This window comes from Pipistrellus kuhlii, unplaced genomic scaffold (genome assembly GCF_014108245.1).
Source record: "Pipistrellus kuhlii isolate mPipKuh1 unplaced genomic scaffold, mPipKuh1.p scaffold_m20_p_13, whole genome shotgun sequence".
Taxonomy (NCBI): Eukaryota; Metazoa; Chordata; class Mammalia; order Chiroptera; family Vespertilionidae; genus Pipistrellus; species Pipistrellus kuhlii.
This window is the reverse complement of record NW_023425438.1, coordinates 9,474,821-9,494,521: the sequence shown is the minus strand read 5'-3', so window position 1 is coordinate 9,494,521 and position 19,701 is coordinate 9,474,821. Positions and strand designations below refer to the sequence as shown.

Below are 19,701 nucleotides of genomic sequence, written 5' to 3'. Positions count from 1 at the left end.
ATATATGAGAGCAATCAGAAGAACGCCAGATGTTTTGCCTTTGACAGAAGAGACTTTCTGAAGTTTTCATTGTATTCCACAAATTTGGTTTTAAAAAAAAATCTACCGTTATTAGAATGATCACATTTCTCACTGAAGCATCTGATGGCCCTGTTCCCTCAGGCCCACTTCTGCTGATGGGCACTCAGAGCATTGGGGGGGTGGGGGGGGAGAGAAGAGAAGAGAGGGGCATGCCCAAGGAAACTTGAAAGTGAGTAAGTTGGTTTAAAGAACTGTCATTGCATCTAAATGAAAGATTAAGCCTCACAGAGTGACATGAAAACATACCTAGTGCAGCTGCTTGTGTTCATTCATCACTTTTGAGCGTGGTTTACTTCAAGTAACGACCTACTTTTGAAGTAATTCTGATGCTTCTTAGCAAACTTGTGTTTCCTGGTTTTCATGGATGTAGATGTCAGCAAACATTGTATGCATGTTACACATTCAACTGCAATATTAGTATTTTAATTTTAATAGTATAATTTTAATAGTATTTTAATTTCCCCCTAAAAGTGTGATTTGATCTTTCAAGACGATTGCTTCTAAAAGGTTAATTGCAAGAGAAAAATGTCATTCAACAACACTATAAATAGTTGTTGTAGATAACACTGAATAGAAAGTGACAAACCACTGTGAGCAAGAGTGTTCAAACTGCCATCTGCACCCTCTCGGACCAGCTGCTTAGCCTCCACTGCCTGCACACATCTCACCTGCACCTGCCTTGCGCTTTCTCACGCTTCCCACTGAGCCTGCTTCCGTGTGGCCATGACCCCCCAGCCTCAGCAGGGACGAGGGACAGGTGGCGGGCAGCGAGCTCTCCCGAGGAACTGGCGGCTGGGCTGGGCACTCGGTGTTTTCCCTGCTGCCCATCAAATGGGGAGTTGGCTGTGCCTCATCGGGGAAGAGCTGGGGAAAGGAAGAAGGGCGGTGCTGGGCATCCTTCGGATTTCACCAGGAGGAAAAACTGTGCACTCAGTTTGTGCGCTTGTCCCATCCCTTCTGCTCAAGACCGGAGGGGGCTGGGAATGCCAGGTGGAGGCCTGCCAATCCCGTCCCAGGGTGTGTAACACCACTGTGATGACTAGTGTTCTGCTTTGTTTTAATATTCTGCAGGTCACTTTTCTACCTGTTGTTTTTTAAGCTTCTCTGAGGATATGTTTTGTATTGATTTCAGAGAGAGAGGAAGGGGGAGAAAGAGAAACATTGATGTGAGAGATGCTTCACGAATGCTCCCCAACTGGGTATGTGCCCTGACTGGGAATGGAACCAAAACCTTTTGGTGTAAGGGACGATGCTCCAGCTGACTGAGCCACCTGGCCAGGGCTGTTTTTTTCCCTCCATCCCTCCCTCTCTCCCTCTCTCCTTCCTTCCTTCCTTCCTTCCTTCCTTCCTTCCTTCCTTCCTTCCTTCCTTCCTTCCTTAAATCTAGCATCTGGTATGAGTTAAACAACCCAAGACTGTTCTGGAAAAACCTAGAGGCATAGCCACACTTACCAGTCATTCTTTGGTTAGCCTGTGACTCTCTGATGAAGTACAATAGTGTACTAATTTTAGAACAACTTCCACAGAATAAAAATGACCTATCATTTCAATGTGAAGGAACGAGTGAAGTCGGTACCCGGGACCATGACGGCAGCAGGCGGCTCAGGTGTGCATCCCGCCAGGTCTCCCGGAGGCCGAGTCCAGGGACCACCAGTCCCCCTCGCTGCCTAGGGCGCTGGGCGCTGGACTCAGGCCCGTTCTCAGGGGCTCCCTCCGTGAGTGTGGGCCACAGTACAGAGACCCGTTAGCTGGGCCCCGAGGGGAGCTCTGGAGAGACCCCCCTTCTGTTTGTGCTGGGAGGGGACGGCCTCAGATGTGCAGAGGCACCAGGGGCTTTGACCGGCTCATCCAAGCGGCGTGCACCTCATTGTCTGAGGCCCCATCACCTGCGAAGTGGCCCTCACCGCACAGGCTGCCAGCACATGTGGGGCAGCACAGCTGGGAGCAATTTTCAGCTGGAAAGCGAACTTATGTGGAAAAGCAGCACACGCTCTCAGCACACACCGTCTGGTGGTAAACGTGGGCCACGTCGGGGAGGAAGCCAGCGGCTCAGTCTTCTCCGGGGCAGACAGCTCCCGCGTCCCGGGAACAGACATCCTCCTAAAAGGAACCGGATCACCCTCTTTCCTTCCGGGGGTCCTTTTCTCCTGGATCGGGGGAAACACAGGCTACAAGTTTCACAAAACTCGATTGCAGCTTTGTGAGGGCTTTTCCCCAGCAGCCCGATCTCCACCGTGTGCTGGCAGAGAGAGCTTAGCGAAGGGAACGGCAGGACCCAACACGGGGAAAGCTGGTTTCTTAAAACATAAATCCATGCCATGCGGACTCGGAGGAGCAAGTCACCGTGGGGGGTGTGTGTGGGGGGGGTGCTGGTGTCCAAAACAGGAGGGAAGGACGGATGTGGCCTGCCCGGAGCAGAGCAAAGCCGTATTGTAAATGTGGAATCGCTTAGGGTTCTTACCACCAGACACCCGCTCTCCTCCTGGTGCAGGAAGCACGCGTGGGCCTCCGTCCACGGAGTGTTTGAGAACTGGAACGGACTGGGACGCACATGGTCCCAGCGAGTGCCTCCTGCATCTTGTCAGCTCTGCTTGCTGCTGGCCCACAAGGCAAGATAAAAGGCTCGTTTTCCCACAATTCCATGGTGCAACCATTCTTTGTTTTCTGAAACCTTTTTATTTAAAAAAAAAATTGGTAGTAAAACATGCATAACACAACAATGACCATTTTAATCATTTTCAAATGCACCATTCAGCGGCATTCGGCACATTCACACTGTGGTGTAACCATCACCGCTGGCTGTTTCCAGAACTTGGGTTCTATTTTTCTAAGCTTCTCCCAGATGCAACACTTGAGCAGAAAGAGAAAACGCGTGGTTTTTGCCTTAAAGCGAGACGCATAAGCAGTTGCTTGTTTGCTTTGTTCCCGCCTGGGAAGGAAGACAATTACCGAGACAGCTCTGGTTAGGGATGTTTGCATCTGTCAACCGATTGTGCTTAACCCTTTTCTGAACTCCGCTTTTATCTTAGGACGGTTGTACACCAGGGGAAGGCTACAAAAATCCGTAAGTGCTCTGAAAAGAAATGCCAGCTGAGGAGAACTGGATGATGTCATGTGTGAAGCAGGGAAGGTAGCCCCGCCCCGCCAAGGGGACATAGGACTGGGTGTCATTGAGTAGGGGGACAAGGCGAGTTCACTTTCCAAACCTCTGCAATTCAAGTTGTGCATGGGTGTGGTTTAAAACGAAGATGCTTGTGAAAGAAAGTCTCAGAATACGCATGCATTAAAGGAAATGCACACAACATTGACCCGAGTGACCTGAGACCTGCATCTTCCAGAAACCTGTGATCGGCAGGTCTAGTCCCTTTGATGCTCACAGAGCATTTATCTCTTCTAAACAGCCCATGCTCCTGCCCCACGCAGGCTCCCTGCCTCCACAGCCGCTGTGGAGGCAGCAGGGAAGCCCCGTGGAAGTCCTGTTTGGAGTATCTTTGGCCTATTTCTGAACATATCTCTTCTGTTTTGAAATCTTGCTTGCAAAAAGCTCCTCATTGATAGGTTTAATTGAGGGGAGGGGAATGGAAACGGGACTGTGAGTTTAGCTTAACAACGTATTTCATGCATCCAATAGCGATATCCATCATTATGATTGTATTTAACAGAAAGATGGCAGTATGTCAGCGTTTGCTCAATCATTATAACTACAGTATGGGGGTTGGTTTTATTATTATTATTCTCTGTACTTTTTTTTCTGGGTCCACTATGACAAAAAAATAAATAAGTACAACTTACAAGAATGAACAAAGCAGGGGACACCCTCCCCCTGGGGTAGGCCAAGGACATGTCAAACCCCCTGTCCATTTAGAAGTGGCTGGGCTTCCTGGAATGAAGTTGCTTCAGAACTCCCAAGCAGTCATGGCTGCACATCTTTTGAAAAAGGCTTCATTGTTGCCTCCAGCCCCCAGGACAGACGATCTCATCGCTTTGCTGCGGAGACGCTCCAGTTTGCATGAAAGAACATTTTCAACGCGTCCTGAGGACTGTGCCCATGGTGGCTGCTGGGGAAACCAGGGGGAGCGAATTCAGAAAATGGATTGTCCCAGTGCTTTCGAGCCCTGAGACTCCGGACAAAGTAGTGAATACCCCTTGGTAATGAACGTGCCTTGTTTACTTTCAGTCCCTTTTGAATGCAATCAAGGGAAGGAAAGGAGCGCCGGGGAGGCCCCAAAGGCACTTGGGCACGCACCAAAGCAGCCGGGCCCTGAATACCGCAGCAGGCGGCTAGGCCTGAGTCCCGTTTTTTGTGCTATTCAGTGACGCCAGGAGACGCGCTTTGAGTTCAAAGCGTTGTTTCTCTTCCAGGGTCTTCACGGGGCTTTTGGGAATAATGCTGGAGCAATTTCAATGTCCCCAGTGTCTGAGGAGCTGTCCGAGGGGATAAAGGTAAGGAAAAAGAAAGGGGCAGACAGAGAGCATTGGCCACAAAGACTGAGAATTCCATGGGTTTGTGGGAAGATTTCCTTGGCTGGGAGCTCTGGGAAATGGGTGCTTTAGAGCATGCCCGTTCTTAAAAACAAAAGGGTTTTGGGGATGGGCATTGGTGAGGATGCTTAGAGCTTCAAGTAACCACAGACCCAGCCCAAGAGGGCTTACCCCTCGAGGGGATTTAGGATCTGGCATGACAAAGCCCAAGGCTCCCCAGGGCATGGAGCCCCTGCTCTGTGGACTTCTGGGTTTGTCCTCTTCTCTGGGCTGGCTTCATCCTCCTCTGGGTTGGCAGCTTGGAGGATCACATCCACGCACAGCAGTGTGTTGTGGTCTCCAGCCCCAGCCCTGTCTGGGAAAGCGCACATTCATCAGAGAATCCCGGGAACGGACTCTGTACCACGAGGGGCTGCTGGAACCAGCTGCCCCAGGGCCGCCGAAGCTGCAGAGGCGAGAGAGCTCTAAGTAAGAGGAACGAGTGAGGCGATAGATCAGCTCCGGGCCTGGAGGCGGACACAGCCACCTCGGTCATTGCTCCTGGTTTCTGAGAGAAAGCAGCCAGCAAGTCCAGGGAAAAGCATCCTGTGCGCCGTGCGTTTCTACTTGGCACACTTGCCTGAGGCCACAGCCTCTCCTCAAACGTGGTCTTACATATAAGAGGCTCTTCTTGGTAGAGACAGCGTTTTCCATGTTAACACAGTAACATTGCCTGATATTTCTGTCATAGAAGCATCATGAAAGGCTGCGTTTTGTCTTACTCGCTGCTGGGCCAGCGGTGCCTAGACCAGTGGTCGGCAAACTCATTCGTCCACAGAGCCAAATATCAACAGCACAACGATGGAAATTTCTTTGGAGAGCCACATTGTTTACACTTAAACTTCTAACGCCACTTCTTCAAAATAGACTCGCCCAGGCCGTGGTATTTTGTGGAAGAGCCACATCAAGGGGCCAAAGAGCCGCATGTGGCTCGCGAGCCGTGGTTTGCCGACCACTGGCCCAGACCATTGACTAGCACAGGCAGCCCATCTTTCCCAAACAGTCAAAATGGAAATGGTCTACAAAATCTCCCAAACAGGGAAAACCGCTTCAGTGTATAAAAACTATTGTAAAAAAACGATTCCAAGAAAAACGGACCCACAGCACAGCACAAGGGCGATCTGAAGCGCTATTTTTAGCTTTTCCCTCCCAACGCATTAACTTGTAGTGTGAGGGATGTTTTCCCCCGCACGGTCTCAGATCACAGACGAGCAAATGAACATTTAAAAATATTTACAGTTCGCTTGCTTGTTCTAAAAATAAAGCCTCTCATCTGCTTGCCTCACATTATGATTTTAAATTCATTTACAGACGTGGAATGCGCTTTCGCTCAGTAAGAACAGCAGCGCTCCCATTCCCCCCTGTTTGTTTATGGAAAAGCTTCCCGGGCTGCATTCTGGGTCTGACAGTGAAGTCACTTCTTGGATGGAAATGGCCTCTGGATATTAAATTCCACTTGGTTCAGCACGTGTCTCTATATAGCAGTCGGCATGGGTGACACTTTCCAATGGCCTTGCAGCTCTGGGGAGAGGGGCAATTCCCTAGCAAAGCAGAAAGTAACTTTCAGGTGTCTTTCCCAAAGGCCTGGCCTGGAGTCAGTTGAAAACACTCTTGTTAACCTTCTCGATTTTCTTCTAGAGAAAATCATCCGGGCGCTGCTGTACTGGCTCTTGGCACCTCTCTCTCTAAAAGTCACATGATTTTAAAGTCACATGAACAAAACTATCTGGGATCCAGCTTGTTTGTTTCCATCAAAATACATATGAAAATTCCTGGTTGAAAACTCAACATGTGCATGTCCCTCCAACTACACCGAAAGGCCGAATTTCTGTGAAATCTTTAAAGACCTGGTCCCAACAGCTTAACTCGATGTTTCTTTTAGGACACTTAAAAAAACGATGCTTTCCATAAAGCTTCTTTTAAAAAGAGGCAGCTGATTACAGGAACAACACGGCCAACACCATGATACAAATACGTTATTGAGTTTTCTGACGTTTCAGCATTGTTTCTAGATCAATAACCCTCCAACCGTCCCCCGCCCCCCAAGCAACTCTGCATTCCTATTATTTTTTCAACCCAATAGTGTCCCCAAGCCTTCACGTTTCCTTGCTCCTGAGGAGCTGTCTCTCAGGTTCAGTTACTATTTTTTTTTCTTCTTTCTGTTAGCTTGCAAACGGCTTAATTATTAGCAAGCGATCAACTTCCTGGGAAGCCTGTGTTTTCCCAGAACTCACGTCTCCTAGCTACTATACGGAGCATTTCTGCTACTCCCTGTCTCATTGAGGTTCACGTGAGAAGGCTTTCTGATTCAGGTTCCGCTCATTGGACAGCTGCAGCGTTTTAGTGAGATCACATGCTGAGGGACCCCCGTCAATATTTTATGAGCTAAGATGAGGTCTTTTCCTGGAAGGTGTTTCTTTTTCTTCATCTTCTTCTTCCCCTTCCTCTTCCTCTTCCTCTTCCTCTTCCACTTCCTCTTCCTCTTCCTCTGGATAATCCACTGAACCAACCAGACTCCCCTTGGGGGCTGTTACTGATGTAGCCACTGGTGTAGTTTCAGAAGAGGCTCCATTGGCACTTGCTGGTGGTGTTGGGGCCACTACAGCCTGCTCTCTGCGCTGCTTCTCCAGCAGCACCGGCCGAGGGGGAGGAAGGAAATTGGGAGCCACCGGAAGCTTTCATTCTGGGGCGGTTTTCCTTGTCTTCACATTCTTCTGCTTTCCTAGTCTACACACACTTTTCACAACTACCTGGGAAGTCATCTTCTGGCTTGGGTTTTTCCGCCGGTGCCACAACTGCTTCTCCTCTTTCTTAAAACCTGTTACTGCGCAGGGCAGATGGTACACTGGTCAGGTTCTGATTTTGTCTGTCTTTTTCTTGCTCATATTTAGTCTTTCATCCTTTGAATGTCTGAACATATTCAATCAATTCAAGTGACTTATAAGTCTTCAACTCTACGTGCAATAGAAGACTTTTATCTTCCACTCTTACAAATGCAAAGAACTCAATTACAGCTGAATTTAACATTGTACTAAGTTCCATTATCCAGAAGAGCGTTTACAGCGGGCTCAGAAAGATTTCTCTCGGTGATGTAACGATTGTAAAATGCATCTTGAAGGCCAATTATCTGCCTCATAAAACCAAGTGCACACAAGGCCAGGAAAGTGTGCTTGGAAAGCATCAAGGCCAAGGCTCTTCTCAGCAAGCCCTCGTTCGTAATATAATCTTTATGTGACATGTATGATGTTCCACACAAGATGTTAGCAGCTCTAAAATCAAGGCAAGCAGCTATGCTGTTTGACAATTATTGGGACAAATGGTGCTGTGTCTGCTAGATCCAAGTGTATTATCCTTTTCCCTTTTGTCTTCTGAAGTTTTTGGTCAAAAATGGTGCTATGAGGACAGGCATACGATGGTTGGAGAAGAAATGTAGAAATTCACCCTTTCTCAGTTTTATTAGTTGCAGCCAGCATGGTCTCAGTTTGAATACAAAGAAGTCCCATGAACTGAACAGCACCTCCTAGATCAGGACCACAGATCATTTGCTCAGTTCCTACATTAATGAGAAAGATTTCATGGTCCCTCTGTGGGCTTTTTGAATGATAAACTCACGGGCCATCCATGGACTAAACTCTATTAGGTAAGAAAACTTATTTTTTGACCTGACCTGCAAATCGCCTGTGCCCATTACAATGTCAAGAGCGGGAATAATCCTGAACTTTGTCAAAGTTTTGGAAAGTGCATCCCTGTTTTGAGGTTGTAATGTGAACTCACTCAGTTTATCATCATCATCATCTGTTAATTGTGCAAAAACTTCAGACAAAACCTTCTCATCTTCCTGTAACATGCTGACCATCTCAACTTGGTTGAATTAAATAAAAGAAGAGTAGAAAGAAAATTCTCTTCAAAAGAGATGGCATAGCCCCAACAGGTTTGGCTCGGTGGCTAGAGTGTCGGCCTGCAGTCTGAAAGGTCCCAGGTTTGATTCCAGCCAAGAGCACATGCTCATATGGCAGGCTTTGTCCCCAGAGGGAGAGAGAGAAACATCAATGATGAGAGAGAATCATTGATCGGCTGCTGCCTGGACACAGTAGGGGTGTCCAGGCAGCAGCCGATCAATGATTCTCTCTCATCATTGATGTTTCTCTCTCTCCCTCTCCCTTCCTCTCTGAAATCAATAAAAATATATTAAAAAAACAAACAAACAAAAACGAAAGGTGTAGGCAAAACCATATCCTGAATGTACTGTATCCTGTAAGTCTGATGTACGTTTTACCTTCGTTCAGAGTGTTATTGGCATAACTTCCCTAAACTTTGCAGTTTTGGTCAGGAATTCTCTATGCCTTTTTGGCTGAGCCAAAACAGGGTCATATTCAAGGCATCCCACGACATCGATGGTTCATGCATCAGAAAACATTGCCTCAAACAGAACTGCCTTGTTTAGGAATAGGATTGCTTTAATAATTTCATGCCAATGGTGTCAGCCTTTGGTGTTTTCTAGGTTCTCACAAGCTTGGGAGAGCTGCAGTAGATTTCTAATATATTTTATTGATTTTGTACAGAGAGGAAGGGAGAGAGAGTGATAGTTAGAAATATCGATGAGAGAGAATCATCAATCAGCTGCCTCTTGCACACCCCCTACTGGGGATGTGCCCGCAACCAAGGTACATGCCCCTGTCCGGAATCGAACCCGGGACCCTTCAGTCCCCAAGCCGACGCTCTATCCATTGAGCCAAACCGTTTTTCGGCTAGTTTTCCAATTTAACCTTTCTTTTGCAAGGCCAGAGCCAGCTTTTCCCTCTGGATAGGCGAGGAGAGAGCTGAGGCCACTGAGTCAGGAATCTTCTCACTTTTATTGAATTTCCATGTGGGCAGATCAGTCAGGTGACTGGTTTCAGGCATTTCCTCACACCGTTCTTCTTCTGACTCGTCGGTGAGGCCCTGTGTTACTTCCCCTGATGGAGCAGAACCTTGAACGTAAGCGGTTTTCCCCCAGATCTCATCACAACCAGCGTTTTCCTGAAAATGTGGAGCCAGATCAGTGTTCAGCTTCTGACCAAACAGTGAATGTGTCTTATTGTTTCAAATATGTAGTGTTTGGGTTTATGTTTGATTCCAAGCGTAGTGATCCCTGGGACTCTGCCCAGCCGGCAGCGACACCCCATGAGCTCCCCCACAGAAGTGGCGGAGACGGCCCAGGCTCTGGGCGTCCCCTCGCCGGCCTTCATCCGGGGCCCAGGCCTTCGCTCCCACCGCCGCCTCCACTAGTACACACGAGCCATCTTGATATAATTTCTGATAGGGTGGGCTTATGAATCATCTTGCTTTGTTTCATATTTGTCCCATGTGTTCTTGGTTCCTTCTTTCCTGTCCTCTCATAGATTATTATTTCATATTCCTTTTATCTCCTCTTTTGATTCCTAGCTGTGCCTCTTTGTTTTATTTCAATATGCAACCTTAATATATCATTGTCAACATTGAATACATATTACAGCACTTCATGGACAAAGCAAGAACCTTGAAACACTACAATTGCATCTTCTCCCTCCATTCTTCAGTGGTATTTTTATCATGAGTTTTACTTCTACATGTGTCACAATACTTGCTATTATTTTTATTTGAACATCCAGACATCTTTTAAACATTAGAAATAATCTTTTATATTTACCCACACACTTGCTTTTTCCAGTGCTTTTCCTTCCTTCCTGTAGATTCCATTTTCCACATGGGATAATGCCCCTTTAGCTTAAAAAAACCTGTCGAGATTGTAGCGATGTAAACAGAATGGCTTAGTTCTTAAGCTTTGGGTTTGTTAGTATCATGTTCTCTTAGATTTTGTTTGTTTGAAAATATCTTTTTCTTTCTCTCCCTCATTTTGAAGTATATTTTCACTGGCTATAAGCTTCTAAGTTGACATTTACTATTTTTCTTTCATTTTAATGAGGTTATCCGATTACCTTCTAGGTTTCCTTATTTTTTTTTTTATTAGAAGTCAACTGCTATCTATGTCTCTCTTTCCTCTCCTCCCAAATATAAAGTGTCTCTTTTCCCCTCTGGTTTCTTTCTTTAAAAAAAAAATTTTTTTTTATTGTTTAAAGTATATAGTAGTATAAATATAGTAGTACATATATCTTCTTTTTTCCCCCATTGACCTCCCCACAGCCTCCCTTACCCCTTGTCATATGCCCTCATTCCCCTCCCCCCCAGTGTCTTGTGTCCACTGGTGTGCTTATATACATGCATACAACTCCTTTGCTTGATCTCTTTCCCCTTCTCCCCAACACTCCCCATCCTTCCCACTGTAATTTGACAGTCTGTTCGGTGCTGTACTGCCTCTGTATCTATCTTTTTGTTCATCAGGTTATGATGTTCTTTATTTTGAGCCTTCCTCTTGTCTGATTTTTCAGTGACCATGATGTGCCTAGGGGCGACCTTTGTATTCAGACAAAGCTTGGGATTTGCTGAGTTTATTGAATCTGTGGTTTAATGTCTTTTGTTAATCTAGGAAATTTTCTGACTATTAAATCTTCCGATAATTATTTTGCGCATTTTTTTCTTTCTTTGCCCAGTTTGCTTTCTTTCTTTTATTCCATGTATGTTAGATTTTTTTGATATTGCCCCCTGAGTCCTAATATCTTGTTTTTAATCTATTTTCTCCTTTGTGCTTCTGTTTAGATCAGTTATATTGACTTGTTTTCAAATTCTCCAGTGGTTTTTGTTGTTGTTGTTGTTGTTGTTGTTGTGTGTGTGTGTGTGTGTGTGTGTGTGGTTCTTTTTTCTTGTGCCCAGTGTTCACAGGAATTTGGTTCATTTGCCCTTCTTTGTGTCCATAGCTCTCCACTGTTCACTGGCTTTAAAGAATTAAAGCTGGAAGAGGTAAGGAAAAGGTTTCTCTCCTAGAGCCTCCAGTGGGAGTGTGGCCCTACTGACACCTTGATTTAGCCTGGTGAACGAAGTTTAGATCTGACCACTCAGTCAAGTGTGTGGTAATTTGTTACCGCGTCCATCGGAAACTAATACAGCAAAAAGGGGGGATCTTTCTTCCCATCTGCATTGAAAGTCTGGTGTGTTGGTGCCAATATGCAACCCTTACCAGTTTCCTAGCCACTCCTCTAGAGGCGATATAAAGGAGAAGGAGGAAGAGAATGACAGGCTCACAGGGCATGCCTGTGGAAGGCTGGGCCCCCGCTGATAACACTACTTGAGAACAAAGGGGTGTTTCCTGAAGTAACTGAAGGCGGGCTGCGAAGGACCATATCAGCGCTCCGCTTGATTCCCACAGTTGACGTTGATTCCCTGCTAATAGCTTAGCTGACAGACCGCGAGGGCTGTGGGACTTCCATCGTAAGAGGTCCTGAGCACACTCCGCGGGAAGCCTGGGCTAGGGCGTTGGAGACGAGAGCCAAGTGAAAAGTTAAAACCAAGCAGAGGAAAGCTCAGAGAGGACTTCAGGGAACACATGTTCTTGAGCAACATGTTCAAGCCCTGAGTGAACGTTTGGTCCCTGGGGCATGGTGAGAAGCCCGTGTCTGGGCTGAGACAGGGACCTGCGGTGGGAGGCCGAGGGGTCTCCCCACTTCTCACTTCACTGAGCCCGGGGTCAGGCCCAAGGACCGGGCGTGGGCTGAGGAGGCCTGGTGAGCGCCCAGCGGTGGAGAAGAGGAGACGCGCTGTTCTGTCCCCTCTCCCCTGCGCCTCCAGCTGTTGTGAAACCAGTGGCTGCCCTTCCCCAAAGGGCCTTTCTTTGATCCCTTGGGCTTTCTTCTGGAACAGTCTCCATGTGTCTGTATACGCAGGGGCGTGTGGCGTGCAGCCTGGAAAAGTGTTGCAAGTCACGCAGGTCATGTCTCATGGGTTGGACTTGCTCTTGCTTCACCTTACAGCAGTGGTCCTCGACCTTCCTGCTGCCGAGGCCCTTTCATACAGTTCCTCATGTGGTGGTGACCCCCAACCATAACATTATTTTCGTTGCTGCAATTTTGCTACTGTTAATGAATCGTAAGGTAAATACCTGTGTTTTCCGATGGTCTTAGGCGACCCTGCTAGCGGTTCTCAACCCACAGGTTGACCATCAAAAAACACAGATATTTACATCATGCTTCATCAGCAGTAGCAAAATTACAGTTATGAAGTAGCAACAAAAATAATGTTATGGCTGGGGGGGGGTCACACAACATGAGGAACTGTATTAAAGGGTCGAGGTATTAGAAAGGTTGAGAACCACTGCCTTAAGTCTTTGATTCACCTTATAAAGCGTATTTTCCCAGCAAAGGGCAAGGTGGGGTGGGGCCAGAGGAGGGTGAGAAGGAAAGAAACCCCACCCTGTCCCACTAGGAGAATTTAAAGTGGTCACACGCCCCAATCCCTCCTCATTCATTCATTCATTCATTCAACAAGCATTGACTGGGGACTTGCCTTGTGGCAGGAACTATGTTTGGGATATGAGTATGAATAGGGCCGTCCCGTCTGGTTCTCCTTCTGCCCCCATCGCGGGTCGCGGCAGCGTGGCAGGCCCTGTCCTTTGGACCCTGGGCCGGGCCGCCTCCACGAGGCCCAAGAGGAAGGTCAGCTCTGCCGAGGGGCGGCCAGGGAGCAGCCCGAGAGGAGGGGGCCAGCCTGTCAGCCAAACCTGCCCCCGCAAAAGTGGACACGAAGCCAACAGAGGCGGCAGGAAAGGATAACTCTGCAGGCAAAAGGTGAAACAGAAAGGAAAAGGGAAAGCAGGCGCTGTGGCTGCCCAGGAGCCTCCGGGAGCTCTGCCTGCGGGAAGCGGAGACACTGCGGACCAGGGCAGGCCGGCCTCGGCGGGAGCAGGAGGGAAAGAAGAGCCAAGTCCTGTGAAGGGCATAGACCGGGTCTCCTCAGGGGTCCCTGTCTCCCCGCTTGCACAATCCAGAGGAATCGTTTTATCGACTGTTTGAGAAACGCAAGTTTTTTAGTAGCTCTAGACACATTTTTTAAGAAGGAGGGAATTCTACCTCATCCCATTTTTTTTTAAAGTGTAAATGCTTTTTTTTATTTATTCAAAGAGACGAAATAAATATGATTTGCTGGTTGTTTATTTTTTGGCACAACCAGAAATAGCGGGGTATTGAGTATGGAGGCGCTGTCTTCGCTGTCAGCCTGACATCCGTTTTTATATCCTATGACACAGAGCATGCTAAACGGCAATTTGGAGTCAGTCGAGCGTTTGCTATGTCTCGAGCATTTTGAATTGCTTCTATTCACATGTTTTTTGGTAGGATTGTTCTCTAAAGAAAACCACTCCTGGGTCTTGGCTGTCTCCCCGCCAGAAGGTTGTGCTTCTGTCGCATCTTCGGTTGTTAGTCCAGCTTTCCTAGTAACTCTGCTAGCGTGCTGGGGAAGATGGAAAATTGGATTGTAGAAGATATTAAGTTGTGAATTAGTGTGTGTGTGTGTGTGTGTGTGTGTGTGTGTGTGTGTGTGGCGGGTGGTGGGAGAGGATGAACAGGAGATAGTCCATGGCTCAGGGAGTGAGGGCTGAGAAAGACAAACAGGTCTGTTTTAAAGGGGTGGCGTGGCCGGGAGGGAGAGGCGGCCACGTGGCGTGGATGAGCAGCACCTGCTCTGGGCCCGGCCAGGCGGGGGAGACAGGGAGGTTTGCCCGCCCATTTCACAGCTGAGGAGAGTGAGGCCCGCAGGAATCTGTGGCTGAGTCAGGCCGGCGCCAGCGAGGGAGGGCATTGGGAAGGAAGTCTGGCTTCATTCTCCCAGGGACACGGGGTGACTGCCTGGGAACAGCACGGCCCCAGGGGACCAGGGGAGCTTCCAGAAGCAGGAGGTAGGTGGGAGGAACCGATGGGATCCTTAGGCGGCCACAAAATGAGGTGCGAGGGCTTCCGGGTTCCAGCACATTCCCTAGGGGTGGGGGTGGGGCAGCAGTCGGGGAGGAAGGTTAAGAAAGACCATGATTTTGTCGCAGTTTTAGAAAACCTTGCTTTCCCCCCCCCAATTCACACCCAGGCTTGCAGCACCTGATCCTGATGGGGAGGCTCAGGCTCGCTCTCTCTCTCTCTCTCTCTCTCTCTCTCTCTCTCTCTCTCTCTCTCTCTCTCCAGCGTTAAGCAGCTTGTTCTATGTTGCCTCTGGAGTGTGACCTCCGGGCTCTGACCTCGGCTGTCACACCACAGCGGCCCTGGAGTGAGGAAACCCAGGGAGGCCTGTGCAGGGAGTGCGCAAGCTGCTGTTCACTGTCCCCCGTGGGAGCTTTAGCTTCTCAGCCCTTATATCTCTCCGAGGACAGCACAGCCATCGCCCCATCCCTCAGGGGAGGAAATGGGGTGCAGAGACGTTCAGTCACTGGCTCCCCGGCCCCCTGGCTGGCGAGGCGTGGGCCGGATTGGAATACACAGGCGCCAGATTCCGAGGTCCCGGTACCTGCCACTGTGATAGGGAAATGATGGAACCGCTAAGGCCACAGACCGTGTTCGGGTGTTCTAAGTCGGTGGTTCTCCATGGGGGCAGTTTTCCCTCCGGGGGGCGTTTGGAGACATGTTTAGTTGTCGCAGCTGGGAGGGAGGGGGAGCCACTGGCGTCTGGCGGGTCAGAGGCCAGGGCTTCTGCTCAGCATCTGGCGCTGCACTGGCCGGCCCCACAGAAAAGAATGAACAAAGTGCTCATAGGGCCGAGGTTGGAAAACCCTGTTCTACATTTAAACAAATGCCAACACGTTTAGGAAACACAGCCTACTTTTCAACCCGCTGCAAGTTCCTTAATTAAAGGTCAAAGAGTCCTGATTGCAATTTCCTTCCAACTTCACTCGGCTCCTTCCAGAACCCTTTGGCCACGAGGCCACGGGCTCCTGTTTGCGTTCCCCATGGGGATGGATGGTGTGAGAGCCCATGGTGGGCCGCCCGAGCCCCGAGCCCTGGCCCAGACTAGGGGCGCACCTCACAGCCTCCAGGTCAAAAGCAGGAACTCTGAGCCCGGACAATGCCACGGTCAGGTCTCCTTGGGGGTGAAGCATCTGTTTCTTATTTGATGGTGGCTGAGTATTTCTCAGGAGAGCTAAGCCTTTTCACATGAGAAGAACTTTAAACTGTAGCAGGCTGCAGCAGGCGGCTGTTGCAGGCCGCACCCCTCGGAAGAGTCAGGACTTGAACCCCCGGAGTACCTTGCTCTAATGTGCACAAAGGCACGGAGTGAGTTAGCAAAGACCCAACACTCCACCGAGCCCAGGCGTGAGTAACTGGATTTTAGATTCTTTTGATTGAAAAATGTATCCTGATCTGTTGACTACTCTGAATTCAGCAGCACATGAAGATGAACTTATATTTCATTAATCGAGCAACACCCCATCCTTTTGAGAAGTGGTAGCGCCGGAGGTTGCTTATTCTGTCTAAGGCCACGGTTCGGCCCGCACGGATCTGGGGACCCTTTGCAGGCGCTCCGAGTTGTCCCCGGCGTCTGGGGCTGCAGGAGGGACAGTCCTGCCCCGGGTCATTGCACATAAAGGTCGCTCTGTTCCCTCGCCGGAGAACTTATTTTAGGGGCAGAAGGCCAGCTGGCAATAGATGAACATTTTAAATATTATTACAGAATAAAAAATTCAAGCTTTAAACATTCTCATTCTTCCCAGTTGTTTGGGAAAAATGAAGCCCTTGGATGAAAACCAGAGGCACAACCTCTTCTTGTCCTGCCCAGATCTGCCGCAGCTCTGCTCTTCCTGCATCGGAAGATCTTCATTGTCCTATAGACTAGCACAAGAAGAATGCAAGGCGGAGCGGCCAGTGTGGCTCAGTGGTTGAGTGTAGACCCATGTACCAAGAGGTCACAGGTTTGATTCCTGATCAGGGCACATGCCCAGGTTGCGGGGTTGATCCCTAGCAGGGGACTTGCAAGAGACATCAATGTTTCTATCTTTCTCTTCCTTCCTCTCTCTCTAAAACCAATAAAAGCAGATTTTTTTTTTTTTTAAAGGATACAGGGTGGGGTAAGAGCAGGTTTACAGTTGTTTGTATGTAAAATAATGGAATAATCTATACTAATAAAAGGGTAATGTGCTAATTACACCAGACATCTTCCGGACGACCTTTCAGCTATCTTTCCAGACAAAGCCATGGTGGCAGAGCTAAGGCAGAGGCAGTTAAGGTGATCAGGCCAGCAGGGAAGTGCAGTTAGGGAATCAGGCAGGCAGGGGAGAGCAGTTAGGGGGATCAGACCAGGAGGCAGGTGAGTGGTTAGGAGACAGTGGTCACCAAGGGGTCCTGGATTGGAGAGGGTGCACGCCAGGCTGAGTGACCCCCCCTCCCCTCGCCCCGCCCCCATGCATGAATTTCATTCACTGGGCCTCTAGTTAATAAATAATACAAGAATAAACTCGGTTTCACATACAACTGTAAACCTATTTGTGCCCCACCTTGTATAATGCAAGCCATGTGTGTAATATAGCATTTTCTTATTTTTGTTGTTAATCCTCACCTGAGGATATTTTTTTCATTGCTTTTCAGAGCGAGGGGAAGGGAAGGGAGGGGGAGAGAGAAACATTGATATGAGAGAGACACATCAACGGCTTGCATCCCAAACTCGCCAAGACCGAGAGAGAACCCCAAAACCCAGCTACGTACCCTTGATGGGGAACCAAACCCGTGGCCATTTGGTGTACAGGCTGACACTCCAACCACTAAGCAACACTGGCCAGGGAAGGGGTGTAAAACTTTCTACTATCCCCCATTGAGACAGTAAAAAGACAGAGGTAAATTTAATGTTAACAGTCTATTTTGTTTTACCCAACATATCAAAAAATAGTATCTTTTCAACGTGCAAACGATATTTTTAAAGTATTGATAAGTACTAGAACTAGCGTAGGTGCTGATATGAGCCATGCCACATTACCATCTTACATGATACATGAGTTGAAACCAAGTGTCCTCCCACCAAAACCAAGGTAACAGAAAAGCATTTGACACTGCTTCCACTTTAAAATTTAAACCAACCGAAGCTAAATAAAATGTGCACTCAGCGCCTCAGGCACACGGGCCCCATGTGGAGTGGCCACCATATGGGACACACAGCGCTAGACCTTCCCGAGTTTGAACCGACTGGTGCCCGCCCCATCACTACAAGCCAGGGGTTTGGTGACAAGTTCTAGAACTTTCTTGTGCCACGTTGGAGCAGAGCTGTGGTCGTGGTTAGGATGCTCTTCCTGCGGCGTCTGCCCACCTCATGCTGGTGCTCCCTGTGGCGAGGCAGAGCCTGGTCTGCGATCTTGGGCCCCGCAGTGATTGCCACACAGCTGAAGGCCATTCCCCAGCAGGTGGTTTTCAGGCGGGCGGAGAGGTCAAGGGACTCTGACCTTGTCTCCAGGAGAGTAACTTTTTAAAAAATATATATATATTTTATTGATTTTTTACAGAGAGGAAGAGAGAAGGATAGAGAGTTAGAAACATCAATGAGAGAGAAACATCGACCAGCTGCCTCCTGCACACTCCCTACTGGGGATGTGCCCGCAACCAAGGTACATGCCCTTGACTGGAATCAAACCCGGGACCTTTAAGTCCACAGGTCGATGCTCTATCCACTGTTTCGGCAAGAAGTGTGACTTTCAAAAGGATGAAGACAGGCAACCCCCCAAGGAAAACTGTCATGGGTGAAAGTCAGGCTGAAGCTGCGAGGGGAAGAGGGAGGAAGGGTGGGGGGGCTCCATCCGAGGGAGATGCACCCCCACACCTGGAGGAAGCACTGTGGTGCGGTCAAAGCAGGGAGGAGCAAGGAGCATCTGTAGGAAATAAAACACAACATTCAGGCAGAAAAGCTGAATGGACACAGAGCAGCAAGCCCAGGGTCTACACAGTTGCTATGCAACAGGATGTGGTCAGTACCTCTCCTGACCTCCCTGGGCCGTCCCGGGGTATTTCAGTCCTCAGGCACACCCCATCCGCTTTAGCATCACACCACCTGCTGCCTCGCCCCGCCAGCATTATCCGTCATCGCATCTGATCTCAGTGTTTGCCGTGTGATTGGATATCCTGTGGGGCAGAATCTAAAAATATGCCCTTTTCCTCCTCTAAATCAACCCTAACCTCACCACGGGGGCCGCAAGCGGAGGCAATGATGTCCAGTTCCCCAGCTCACGCTGGTCCCGGTCTATGCGCGCCTGGCTCGGATGCTGAAGACTGTATTTCTCAATCAAAGCCACGTTCCTTTTGACCCCGAGAAGCCGTTTTCTGTCTTAAATGGAACGGCCCGGTCCCTCCCAATGGAAGGTCCTCCACTGAAGTTATTTTCATCTCTGAGAATTCCTCCAGAGCCGCTGCTGCTGTGAGGAATGGAAGGGACAGAGGTTACACAGCTGCCCACAGTCAGCTCAGCGTCTCTTTAAGGACAGCCCCTGCCTCCAGGCTCGGCCACTTCCTTGTATGGAGGAGTCTGCAGCGAGACGGAGGGCTGAGGGCAGCATGTCCGCCTGGGCTTGTGCTTTAAAAAAAATTAATTTTTATTTTATTGATTTCATAGAGGGAGAGAGAGATAGAAATATCAATGATGAGAAGGAATCATTAATTGGCTAACCTCTGCAGGCCCCCCACTGGGGACCAGGCATGTGCCCTGACTGGGAATCGAACTGTGACCTCCTAGTTCATCAGTCGATGCTCAACCATTGAGCTACACTGCCCGGGCTGGCCTTGTGCTTTGCTCTTGTGTGGCTGCTGTATGAGGGCCTTCCAGAATGTTCTGAGAAAGCCAACGAAAGCAGGAAGGCCATTCGAATCCCCTATTGCCCCCAATGTGGCTGTTAAACATACACTTTCCGGAGAACAGCCCCGTGCTTCCTGGGCCCTGCACCAGAGCATGAATGCCTTTCTGTCATTCTTTCTGTCATATTCTCAAAGCTCTCATTATATTTATTAAAAACCAAGGGCAGGAGTATAGGTTACAAGATCCGTTCACAGTCATGCAATTGTCTCCAGGGTCTATGACTACATGACCATTTTATCTTTGAAAGCCAGATAGTTTAAGAATTTTATTTTTTAAAGTTCTTAAGCCATCCCCACCCACACCCCCACCCCCAAGGTACATTGCCTCTGACTCTGCAAATAGAAAGTGCCCGATTTCCTTCTTGCTTTTGCTCTGTGACTGCTG

General features: G+C 48.7%; 1 pseudogene; it reads right to left on the bottom strand.

Moving 5' to 3' along the window:
• Positions 1-7,413: 7,413 nt before the first annotated feature.
• LOC118717742 lies at positions 7,414-17,868 on the bottom strand (annotated as a pseudogene).
• Positions 17,869-19,701: the final 1,833 nt, after the last annotated feature.